Here is a 13,192-nt window from a genome sequence, read left to right as displayed (position 1 = left end):
GATAAACATATGTTGGCTCCGGGTACATCCTTTTCTTTTTATCTACCGAGGGAAAAGGTGTTTGTATCTTTCTTCTCTCAAGAAGGTGACCTGGCGTTTGGCAGCGATGTTCCTGGAGTTATGGCACGTTTCAAAATAGAATATGCTCCTGATGAGTGGAGACTTCAAAAAGAGGCCTTAAAGCAGTACTTCTACACAACGACAAGAAGTGTGCTTCTATACCAGTTCGACACTCGGTTCACTTGAAAGAATGTTACGAAAACGTTGAACTGGTTTTAAGCAAACGTTGCTATTCAGACCACAAATCGACACTTTGTGGTGACTTAAAAGTGATTTCAATGCTGCTTGGTCAACAAAGTGGCTATACAAAGTTCCCTTGCTTTCTCTGTGAACGGGACGGTAGAGATACACTCCTGGAAATGGAAAAAAGAACACATTGACACCGGTGTGTCAGACCCACCATACTTGCTCCGGACACTGCGAGAGGGCTGTACAAGCAATGATCACACGCACGGCACAGCGGACACACCAGGAACCGCGGTGTTGGCCGTCGAATGGCGCTAGCTGCGCAGCATTTGTGCACCGCCGCCGTCAGTGTCAGCCAGTTTGCCGTGGCATACGGAGCTCCATCGCAGTCTTTAACACTGGTAGCATGCCGCGACAGCGTGGACGTGAACCGTATGTGCAGTTGACGGACTTTGAGCGAGGGCGTATAGTGGGCATGCGGGAGGCCGGGTGGACGTACGGCCGAATTGCTCAACACGTGGGGCGTGAGGTCTCCACAGTACATCGATGTTGTCGCCAGTGGTCGGCGGAAGGTGCACGTGCCCGTCGACCTGGGACCGGACCGCAGCGACGCACGGATGCTCGCCAAGACCGTAGGATCCTACGCAGTGCCGTAGGGGACCGCACCGCCACTTCCCATCAAATTAGGGACACTGTTGCTCCAGGAGTATCGGCGAGGACCATTCGCAACCGTCTCCATGAAGCTGGGCTACGGTCCCGCACACCGTTAGGCCGTCTTCCGCTCACGCCCCAACATCGTGCAGCCCGCCTCCAGTGGTGTCGCGACAGGCGTGAATGGAGGGACGAATGGAGACGTGTCGTCTTCAGCGATGAGAGTCGCTTCTGCCTTGGTGCCAATGATGGTCGTATGCGTGTTTGGCGCCGTGCAGGTGAGCGCCACAATCAGGACTGCATACGACCGAGGCACATAGGGCCAACACCCGGCATCATGGAGTGGGGAGCGATCTCCTACACTGGCCGTACACCACTGGTGATCATCGAGGGGACACTGAATAGTGCACGGTACATCCAAACCGTCATCGAACCCATCGTTCTACCATTCCTAGACCGGCAAGGGAACTTGCTGTTCCAACAGGACAATGCACGTCCACACGTATCCCGTGCCACCCAACGTGCTCTAGAAGGTGTAAGTCAACTACCCTGGCCAGCAAGATCTCCGGATCTGTCCCCCATTGAGCATGTTTGGGACTGGATGAAGCGTCGTCTCACGCGGTCTGCACGTCCAGCACGAACGCTGGTCCAACTGAGGCGCCAGGTGGAAATGGCATGGCAAGCCGTTCCACAGGACTACATCCAGCATCTCTACGATCGTCTCCATGGGAGAATAGCAGCCTGCATTGCTGCGAAAGGTGGATATACACTGTACTAATGCCGACATTGTGCATGCTCTGTTGCCTGTGTCTATGTGCCTGTGGTTCTGTCAGTGTGATCATGTGATGTATCTCACCCCAGGAATGTGTCAATAAAGTTTCCCCTTCCTGGGACAATGAATTCACGGTGTTCTTATTTCAATTTCCAGGAGTGTAGAAAGCAACACTACATAAAAAAGCTTGGCCCTTGAGAAAAACCTTACAGTTAGGGGTTAAAAATGTTGAGAGGAAAAGCCTTGTGGATCCCATTAAGTTGGAGATGATGAAATAATTTGTTAAGGCCTTGCCAACAGAAGGGGAGTGTTTCAGATATCTTTGTGGACATTTTCCTCATTCATCCGAGTCAAAGCTAAGAGAAGGAATCTTTGTCGTACCAGACATTAGGAAACTATCAATAGATTCAAACTCTGTGGACAAAATGGAAACAAAAGAAAAGGCAGCATAGACAATTTTTTAAATTAGTTGTTACCGGTTTCCTAGGAAACAAAAGAGATCCAGATCCAAACTACGAGACAATCGTCGTAGACATGCTCGATAACTTTAAGAAGCTGGCTGGGCTGTAACATGAGCATTAAAGTTCATTTTCACCACTCACATCTTGATATCTTCACTGCAAACTTTGGTGATATAAGTGAAGATTTAAATGGCCCTGAGCACAATGGGACTTAAAATCCGAGGTCATCAGTCCCCTAGAATTTAGAACTACTTAAACCTAACTAACCTAAGGACATCACGCACATCCAAGCCCGAGACAGGATTCGAACTTGCGACCGTAGCGGTCGTGCGGTCCCAGACTGAAGCGCCTAGAACCGCTCGGCCACAACGCCCCGCATATAAGTGAAGAGCAGGGCGAAATATTCCATCAAGATATCAAAGAAATGGTAAGAAGATATCAAGGAAGATGTAACGTCAACATGATAGTGAACTACTGCAGGATGAAAAAAAGAGATGATCCTCAACGATTCCACAGCCGGAAAAGCAATAAAAGAAGCTTCGACAGAAACGAAAGCGTTAAGGACTTATGAGCTTAAAGAGAAATGTAAGTGTACTGGAAATATAGTTTAGAAAATGATTTATAAATAAAATAATATTTTATAACGTTGGAAAAAATGTGATAAACTTCATACATTTTGTTATTATATCCAAAAATACTCCTTTTTTGTGAGAAAACCTGCCGCGATAGAAAAAAATGGATTGCATTTTTGAAATCATCGTTGATAAGTACATACATGTCAGTTGTCAAATTTCAAACAACTTTCAAAAACTATTTTTTGCAGACCTGTTTGATCTGAGTACTCTGCTAATTTTATAGGAAATGTTACAGTTTTAAAGACCAATGCTAATTTATAACTAACAGTAAAAATCTCTTGAATGTTGATGATAGGTACACCTTAATGAGTTGCGGTGATACCCCGAAGTAGTACATCAACAAAAAGATATGAATGACGAAACACGAAGTACCTAACGATGAACAAATTATATTTCTATATTGGAAATTACATGGGTGCTGGATGCCACGCCATCGAAAAATCTTAGTCTTCTTAGGTTTCTTCTTTTTTGGGGTGGGGAGGGTTTGGAGGGTCATCAGTCATCGGACTGGCTAGATGCGGTAGGTAACGAATTCTTCTCCAGTGCCAATCTCTTCACCACAGTGAAGCACTTGCACACGTCGTTCTCAGCTATTTTATGGACGTATTTCAGTATATGTTTTAGTCTACAATTTTTACCCTATACAGCCCCTCAAGTGCCATGGAAGTTATTCCTCGATGTCTTAATCATGACTTGTCATTCTATCCGCTCTTCTCGTCATTGTAAAAGAGGAAGGGGGTACATTAATTTGTTGTCGATACTGCTGTGTATTTTTTACGAAACCGTGCACACTGCTACGGAAATGAGGGACACTTTATTCAAGTTAGTACCCTGGGTAAGTTTTCATTGGTCATTTCTCTCCTCGTGGGCGGATAAGTCTATCACTATACGTGCGACGGTCGTACAAGGTCACGATTTATTAAAGCAATGCTCTAGGCCATAAATATATTGAATTATCTAACCCAAAGGAATAAAAGCAACAACAGAAACGAAACGCATACACTAAGAACTATTTACTTCCTAATTTTGCATTATCTTTGGTAACTCCTAGGATAATTATTAAATCTCTCTGAGGGAAAAGAAACGAAACAGTTTTGAATGACAAGGTATCTGTGTTCAGAAAAATTATCATTTTTTACAAAGTTTGTTAATGGATTTGACAAAGGTAAGGACGTAGACAACCGTGTTCTACTTCAGCCGGTTACATACAAAGATGGAGTGGATCATGTTATTTAACACTGGAATTCAGCACAAGCAGCCTCTTCATACGTTTGGGGAAATGATATACTTCAGAAATACACTCCTGGAAATGGAAAAAAGAACACATTGACACCGGTGTGTCAGCCCCACCATACTTGCTCCGGACACTGCGAGAGGGCTGTACAAGCAATGATCACACGCACGGCACAGCGGACACACCAGGAACCGCGGTGTTGGCCGTCGAATGGCGCTAGCTGCGCAGCATTTGTGCACCGCCGCCGTCAGTGTCAGCCAGTTTGCCGTGGCATACGGAGCTCCATCGCAGTCTTTAACACTGGTAGCATGCCGCGACAGCGTGGACGTGAACCGTATGTGCAGTTGACGGACTTTGAGCGAGGGCGTATAGTGGGCATGCAGGAGGCCGGGTGGACGTACGGCCGAATTGCTCAACACGTGGGGCGTGAGGTCTCCACAGTACATCGATGTCGTCGCCAGTGGTCGGCGGAAGGTGCACGTGCCCGTCGACCTGGGACCGGACCGCAGTGACGCACGGATGCACGCCAAGACCGTAGGATCCTACGCAGTGCCGTAGGGGACCGCACCGCCACTTCCCAGCAAATTAGGGACACTGTTGCTCCTGGGGTATCGGCGAGGACCATTCGCAACCGTCTCCATGAAGCTGGGCTACGGTCCCGCACACCGTTAGGCCGTCTTCCGCTCACGCCCCAACATCGTGCAGCCCGCCTCCAGTGGTGTCGCGACAGGCGTGAATGGAGGGACGAATGGAGACGTGTCGTCTTCAGCGATGAGAGTCGCTTCTGCCTTGGTGCCAATGATGGTCGTATGCGTGTTTGGCGCCGTGCAGGTGAGCGCCACAATCAGGACTGCATACGACCGAGGCACACAGGACCAACACCCGGCATCATGGTGTGGGGAGCGATCTCCTACACTGGCCGTACACCACTGGTGATCGTCGAGGGGACACTGAATAGTGCACGGTACATCCAAACCGTCATCGAACCCATCGTTCTACCATTCCTAGACCGGCAATTGAACTTGCTGTTCCAACAGGACAATGCACGTCCGCATGTATCCCGTGCCACCCAACGTGCTCTAGAAGGTGTAAGTCAACTACCCTGGCCAGCAAGATCTCCGGATCTGTCCCCCATTGAGCATGTTTGGGACTGGATGAAGCGTCGTCTCACGCGGTCTGCACGTCCAGCACGAACGCTGGTCCAACTGAGGCGCCAGGTGGAAATGGCATGGCAAGCCGTTCCACTGGACTACATCCAGCATCTCTACGATCGTCTCCATGGGAGAATAGCAGCCTGCATTGCTGCGAAAGGTGGATATACACTGTACTAGTGCCGACATTGTGCATGCTCTGTTGCCTGTGTCTATGTGCCTGTGGTTCTGTCAGTGTGATCATGTGATGTATCTGACCCCAGGAATGTGTCAATAAAGTTTCCCCTTCCTGGGACAATGAATTCACGGTGTTCTTATTTCAATTTCCAGGAGTGTAATATACGATCATGCACTCACATGGGCGTTCCGGAGAGGTACGAATTAACAAGAGATGCCATACATCGACCCAAATTACAATACTAGGGTTCGACAGACTTGTGGGCCTAAGATCCTTCTAGCAAGGGAGATTACGATAAAAGTTTGAATGACCGATGACCACGTGGCATGTGACACAACAGCAAGAGAAATATCGTAAAATTCGCTCAACTTTACTTTGGATCAAAGGGAATTTATACTATGACCACCTAGCTGCTACTGAGAATTGCGAAAGAGAACTAGTGTTCAATTACCTATCCATTTCATAGCGACTTATTTCAAGGCCACGCAGAACTAAAATTCATGATAGTTCCATAGTAAGTACCATAAGAAAGAATTAAACTTCGCAAACAAAAGTAAAAACGAGTTACATGAATCACCCCCTTCACATGAGGCTGCTGATACCGCAAGATTTGAGTGCGACGTATAAAATTTTTAATCTTTTAGATTTGAGTGCGACGTATAAAATTTTTAATCTGACTTAACACTTAATGAGGAAAGTATGTACTCTCCGACTGCTCCTGAAAATATTCTCAACTTATCGCAGACGCAGCGTCCAGAGAAAGTTCTTTATGGAAGGGTGTCAAATGACCAATCTCTGGCGCCTCTTAAATGGCTGAGGCTGATAAGCAAATCAGAGGGCTGTAAAAGGGCGGACGCCTCTTTCTAACCGGGGAAACATTCCGGTAAGTTCTAAAACAGTGGTTCCAAACCTAAATGTTGCATCCGTGTAATCAACCGATGTCGAGTATATGAAATGTCACTTTTAGTTTTATTCGAGCCAGAACTGCATCTTTGTTGAGAGTATCAGATTTTTAATAGAGCCCGAATCAAGTATTCGTGCGACCAGAAATTCTCAGCTGTGTATTATGATAGTATGCATCTAAACACACGGATGAATCCATGAACGTCAGCTGACGTTACGTGCTTGTTAACAGCCTGTTTTTCTTGCTCAATAACAAACAAAAATACTTACAGCGGCATTAATGTTGTAAGATGTACCGTAGCCGTAGCCGTGAGCTACGTAATGTTTGTCGCTTACCTGAGAGGCAGAGTGTTGTATAGCGCCGCTATTGCAGGCTTAATACAAGTGCGAGGGGGGATATTTTATCGTTTGTCTTGCAGCGCTGACAACTCACGAGCGTGCGCAACATCGGCCGACAGCTTTGTCACGATGTGACCGATCTCCTCCGTCCGTTTTTGGTGGAGTCAAGGAGGGTAGGTTAGGTTAAAATTATTCTAGTTATGAATTACATTAGCTTCTAACCTCCAAAGGTGGGATAGATACCACGACGTCTCTGTGCCTTTAGACAACTGCTGCAGTGCGGTGCGGCGTTTCCTGTTAACAAAGATGCCAATTGCATTTCAGTAAGCTACATCCGTCTCGAAAAGAGCGCGGCGAGTACTTTACAGTCTGTCAGTTATTGGAATTAAAACAAAAATTCAGACGCACTAGAGTGCTGAAATATCGAAAAAAGCTCAAACTAGACAAGCAGTTTGTGAAACAACTGTAAGTGATGGAAGTTTTTCACTATTTTTCCCGAAATCAGCGTCGAAAAGGCAAGTTTTAGGAATATATGAGATGAAATTAAAAACACCATTCCACAGAAGTTAAAAACGTTTAACATTCTGAGACCATTTTCCTACTCCCACCACCTATTAGTGTCAGAAGTATTACTTTTCAGAATGCGGTATACCGTAGACACAAATATTGCAAAAATGTGAGCACCTGATGTCGAGTACAGTAAGTGGCACTACTAGTTTTACTCGAGACAGAACTGCAACATTAATGAAAGTATCAGATTTTTAATAGAGCTCGAATCACATCTCTACAAGTAAACGAAATTAACTTTCACTATCGGAAAGTGTTTCGTGTAAGAGTATTCGCACAAACTACGCTGAGGTGACAGATGTCGTGGGACAGCGATATGCACATGCATAGATGGTAGTACACTGCTGGTCATTAAAATTGCTACACAAAGAAGATATGCAGATGGTAAACGGGTATTCATTGGACAACTATATTATACTAGAACTGATATGTGATTACATTTTCATGCAATTTGGGTGCATAGATCCTGAGAAATCAGTACCCAGAACAACCACCTCTGGCCGTAATAACGGCCTTGATACGCCTGGTCATTGAGTCTAACAGAGCTTGGATGGCGTTTACAGGGACAGCTGCCCATGCAGCAACAACACGATACCACAGTTCATCAAGAGTACTGACCGGCGTACTGTGACGAGCCAGTTGCTCGGCCACCATTGACCAGACTTTTCAATTGGTGAGAGATCTGGAAAATGTGCTGGCCAGGGCAGCAGTGGAACATTTTCTGTAACCAGAAAGGCCCGTACAGGACCTGCAACATGCGGTCGTGCATTATCCTGCTGAAATGTAGGGTTTCGCAGGGACCGAATGAAGGGTAGAGCCACGGGTCGTAACACATCTGAAATGTAACTTCCACTGTTCAATGTGCCGTCAATGCGAATAAGAGGTGACCGAGACGTGTAACCAATGGCACCCCATACCATCACGACGGGTGATACGCCAGTATGGCGATGACGAATACACGCTTCCAATGTGTATTCACTGCGATGTCGCCAAACACGGATGCGACCATCATGATGCTGTAAACAGAACCTGGATTCATCCGAAAAAATGACGCTCTGCCATTCGTCCACCCAGGTTCGTCGTTGAGTACACCATCGCAGGCGCTCCTGTCTGTGATGCAGTGACATGAGTAACCGCATCCATGGTCTCCGAGCTGATAGTCCATGCTGCTGCAAACGTCGTCGAACTGTTCTTGCAGAGGATTGTTGTCTAGCAAACGTCCCCATCTGTTGACTCAGGGATCGAGACGTGGCTGCACGATCCGCTACAGCCATGCGGATAAGATGCCTGTCATCTCGACTGTTAGTGATACGAGGCCGTTGGGATCTAGCACAGCGTTCCGTATTACCCTCCTGAACCCACCGATTCCATATTCTGCTAACAGTCATTGGATCTCGACCAACGCGAGCAGCAATGTTGCGATACAATAAACCGCAGTCGCGATAGGCTACAATCCGACTTTTATCAAAGTCGGAAACGTGATGGTACGCATTTCTCCACCTTGCACGAGGCATCACACCAACGTTTCACCAGAGAACGCCGGTCAACTGCTGTTTGTGTATGAGAAATCGGTTGGAAACTTTCCTGATGTTAGCATGTTGTAGGTGTCGCCACCGGCGCCAACCTTGTGTAAATGCTTTGAAAAGGTAATCATTTGCGTATCACAGCGTCTTCTTCGTGTTGGTTAAATTTCGCATCTGTAGCACGGAATCTTCGTGGTGTAGCAATTTTAATGGCCAGTAGTGTGGTATCACGTATACAAGGTATGAAAACACAGTGCATTGGTGGAGCTATTATTTCGACTCAAGTGATTCCTGTGAAAAGCTATACCAGGTGATTATAGCCGCATGAAATCGTCTGGGAATTCAGTATTCCCATATCCACAACGTCAAGAGTGTACCGAGAATACCACGTTTCAGGCCTTCACTTTACGAGCGTTTGCGTAGAGTTGTCAGTGCTAACAGACAAGCAACACTGAGTGAGGAAACGGCAGATAACAATCTGGGACATACGACGAACATATTCGTTAGGACAGTGCGGGGAAATCTGGCGTTAATGGGCTATGGTAGCAGTTAGCGACCTGAGTGCATTTCCTAACCGCACGACAGGGCAGCCCCTCTCCTGGCTCATGACCACATCGGTTGGACGCATGACGACTAGAAAACAGTGACCAGGTCATATGAGTCCCAGTTTCAGTTGGTAGGAGCTGATGGAAGGGTTCGAGTTTGGTGCAGATTTCACGATGGCTTGGACCCAAGATATCAACAAGGTACTGTGGTAGCTGGTGGTGACTTCATAATGGGATGGGCAGTGTTAACGTGGAATGGACTGGGTTCTCTGGCCCAACTGAACCATTCATTGACTGTAAATGGTTACGTTCGTCTACTTGAAAACCGTCACCAGTCATTAGCGGGACTCCATGTTCCAAAGCAACGATGGAATTTTTGTTGATGACGACGAGCCACATCAGCAGGCACAATTGTTGGTGATTGGTTTAAAGAACATTCTGGACAATTTGTGGGTCACCCAGATCGCTCGAAACTGGACACAATCGACGGACCAATATGTGCTCAGAATACTACACCCGCAACATTTCCGCAATTTTGGACGGTTGTAGAGGCATGAGCACAAGAGTGAATAATTAACAAAAGGGTAACGTTCTGCGAGACTCGGCATGGAATTTTAGAAACTTGAACATGGTAGGGAAGCTAGAAAATCTTAAAAGAAAAATGCAAAGCCTCCATCTAAATATAGCAGTGGCCCATGAAGTCAAATGGAAAGAAGACAAGGATTTCTGGTCCGAAGAGTACAGGCTAATGCAAACAGCAGTGGAAAATGGTGTAACGGGAGCAGGATACGTTATGAATAGGATGGTCGGGCAGGGAGTGTGTTGCTGTGAACAGTTCAGTGGTACTGTTGTTCTTATCAGAATCAACAGAAAAACAGCACCGGCAACGATAGTTCAGATACACGTGCAGACGTCGCAAGCTGAAGATAGGGAAAGGATTAGAGGCTATTGAAAGGGTGATAAAGTACGTAAAAGGGAGATGAAAAATTTAGTGGCCATGAGCGACTGGAATGCAGTTGTAGGGGAAGGAGTAGAAGAAAAGGTTAGAGGCGAACAGAGGATTGGGACAAGGAATGAGAGAGGTGAAGGACTGAGTTCCGTAATAAATTTCAGCTAGAGGAGGAATAGGCAGAGGGATACGCGAAGAAATCAGTTAGATTACATCACGTTTAGACAGGGATTCCGAAATCAGGTACTGGATTGTAAGGCGTACCCAGGAGTGGATATAGACTCAGATCACAATGTAGTAGAGATCAAAAGTAGACTAAGGTTGACGACATTAGCCTGGATAGATCAATACGCAAAGAAGTGGGATACGGAAGTACTAAGAAATGACGAGATATGCTTGAAGTTCTCTAAAGCTATAGATACAGCAATAAAGAATAGCTCTGTAGGCAGTACAGTTGAAGAGAAGTGGAAATCTCTAAAACGGGCAATCACTGAAGCTGAAAAGAAAAAAGAAATAGTTACAAAGAAGCTAAGTACGACGAAACAATGAGTAACAGAAGAAGTTCTTCAGCCGATCAACGAAAGAAGGTTCAAATGGGTCTAAGCGCTATGGGACTTAACATCTGAGGTCATCAATCCCATAGACCTAGAACTACTTAAACCTAACTAACCTAAGGACATCACACACACCCATGCCCGAGGCAGGATTCAAACCTGCGACCGTAGCAGAAACGCGATTCTGGACTGAAGCGCCTAGTACCGTTCGACCACAGTGACCGATGATAAAAGAAGGAAGTACAAAACTGTTCAGGGACATTCAGGAATACAGAAATACAAGTAGCTGTGGAATGAAATAAATAGGAACTGCAGCGAAGCGAAGAGAAAATGGCTGTATGAAAAATGTGAGGAAATCGAAAAAAAGAATTATTCTCGGAATAACTGAATCAGCACACAGGAAAGTCAAAAGGAACTTCGGTGGCATTAAAAGAAACGATGGTAACATTAAGAGTGCAACGGAAATTCCACTGTTAAATGCAATGAGGGGGAAGATTTGTCTGATGTGTCTGAAGAACAGGAGTCGATTTAGAAGAGATAGATAATCTAGTATTAGAATCAGAATTTAAAACAGCTTTGAAGAACTTAAGATCAAATGAGACAGAAGGAATGGATAACATTCCATCATAATTCCTAAAATCATTGGGAGAATTGGCAGCGAAACGACTGTTTACATCTATGCGTAGAATTTACGAGTCTTGTGACATACCATCTGATTTTCGAAAAAGTATCATCCACACAATTCCAAAGATTCCAAGAGCTGACAAGTGCGAGAATTATCGCACAATCAGCTTAACATCTCATGCAACTGTATTGCTGACAGGAATTCTATACAGAAGAATGGAAAAGAAAATTGTTGTTGTGGTAGGTGACGTTCAGTTTGGCTTTAGGAAAGGTAAAGGTATCAGAGAGGCAATTCTGACTTTGCAGTTGATAATGTAAGCATAGCTAAAACAGAATCAACACACTTTCATAGGATTATTCGACCTGGAAAAATCGTTGCACAAAGTAAAATTGTGCAAGATGTTTAAAATTCTCAGTAAAATAGGGGTAAGCTATAGAGAGACGGGTAGCATGCAATATGTACAAAATCCAAGAGGGAATAATAAGAATGGACGACCAAGAATGAAATGTTGAGATTAAAAAGAGTGTAAGACACAGATGTAATCTTTGGCCCCTACTGTTCAATCTGCACATCGAAGAAGCACTGATGGAAATAAAAGAAAGGTTCAGGAGTGGAATTCAAATTGAAGGTGATAGGGTATAGTGGTACGATTCGCTGATGACATTGCTGTCCTCAGTGAAAATGAAGAAGAATTACGTGATCTTCTGAACGGATGGACAGTCTAATGGGTACAAAATAGGGATTGAGTGTAAATAGAAAAAAGAGGAAAGTAATTAGAAGTAGCAGAAACGAGAACAGGGAGAAATCAGGATTGATGGTCACGAAGTAGATTAATTTAAGGAATTCTGCTACTTAGGCAGGAAAATAACCAATGACGGCCGGAGCAAGGCAAAAGCAGACTAGCACGAGCAAAAAGATCATTCCTGGCCAAGAGAAGACTACTAGAACATAGCCCTTAATTTGAGGATTTTATTTCTGAGAATTTACGTCTTGAGTACAGCATTGTACGGTAGCGAAACGTGGACTGTGAGAAAAAGGGAATAGAAGACAATAAAGAATTTGGGATGTGGTGCTAAAAGAGCAAAAGTGTAAAAGTTGAAAATTAGGTGGTCTGATAAGGTAAGGAATAAAGAGGTTCTGCGTAGAATCGGAGAGGAAAGGAATATGTGGAAAACACTGACAAGGAGAGGGGACAGAATGGTAGAACATCTGTTATTATTTAGGACTACAACCCCTTTGGGCTTGATTTTTTTAAAGTCTTGCTTCCATTACGTCAAGAGCTGCCTTTCCGGTGCCTTTACCTTTCCTGTGACAATATGTTAGTCTCCTGATTGATCCTCAGATCTCCATTCTTCTGTATATTTTTCTTTTCAGCAACTTGGTTGCGGGATCTGCCATGCTGATTATTCGGAGTTCTCGCATTTGCCCGCCCTTGATATTTTCTGGACAATGTGAGTAAAACGTGCTAAAAGTCTGATGATATTTCTCGAGTCGGATAGATTGTACAAATGAACTTCAATAGTCGCTTGGTTGCCACTTCCTCACAGATTTCGGAGTTTCCGAAAGGATTCTATCTATGGTTCTCACCTCATTAGGTCACAAGTCAAATTTTTTGTTCCAAAAAGTATTGCAGCATACGACCCAATCGTTGTTTTGTGTGACATGGATTGCAGGGCCATTGCAATACCCAATTTATTCACGGAGTTAAACATAAATCCAAGTGAATAGTTTGTACGTTGTCCACGATAGTTGGTCGTTCACCATCCTGCATGCTTTGAGATTTTTACGTCATTCAGCAGTAACTGAGGTTCTGTACGTACTTTTTTTTTTAAAGTTACCTATCTTTCTACTAGTTTCAT

The sequence above is a fragment of the Schistocerca piceifrons genome, chromosome 8 (assembly GCF_021461385.2).
Source record: "Schistocerca piceifrons isolate TAMUIC-IGC-003096 chromosome 8, iqSchPice1.1, whole genome shotgun sequence".
NCBI lineage: Eukaryota > Metazoa > Arthropoda > Insecta > Orthoptera > Acrididae > Schistocerca > Schistocerca piceifrons.
The sequence above is the reverse complement of the archived record's forward strand: the minus strand, read 5'-3'. Positions refer to the sequence as shown.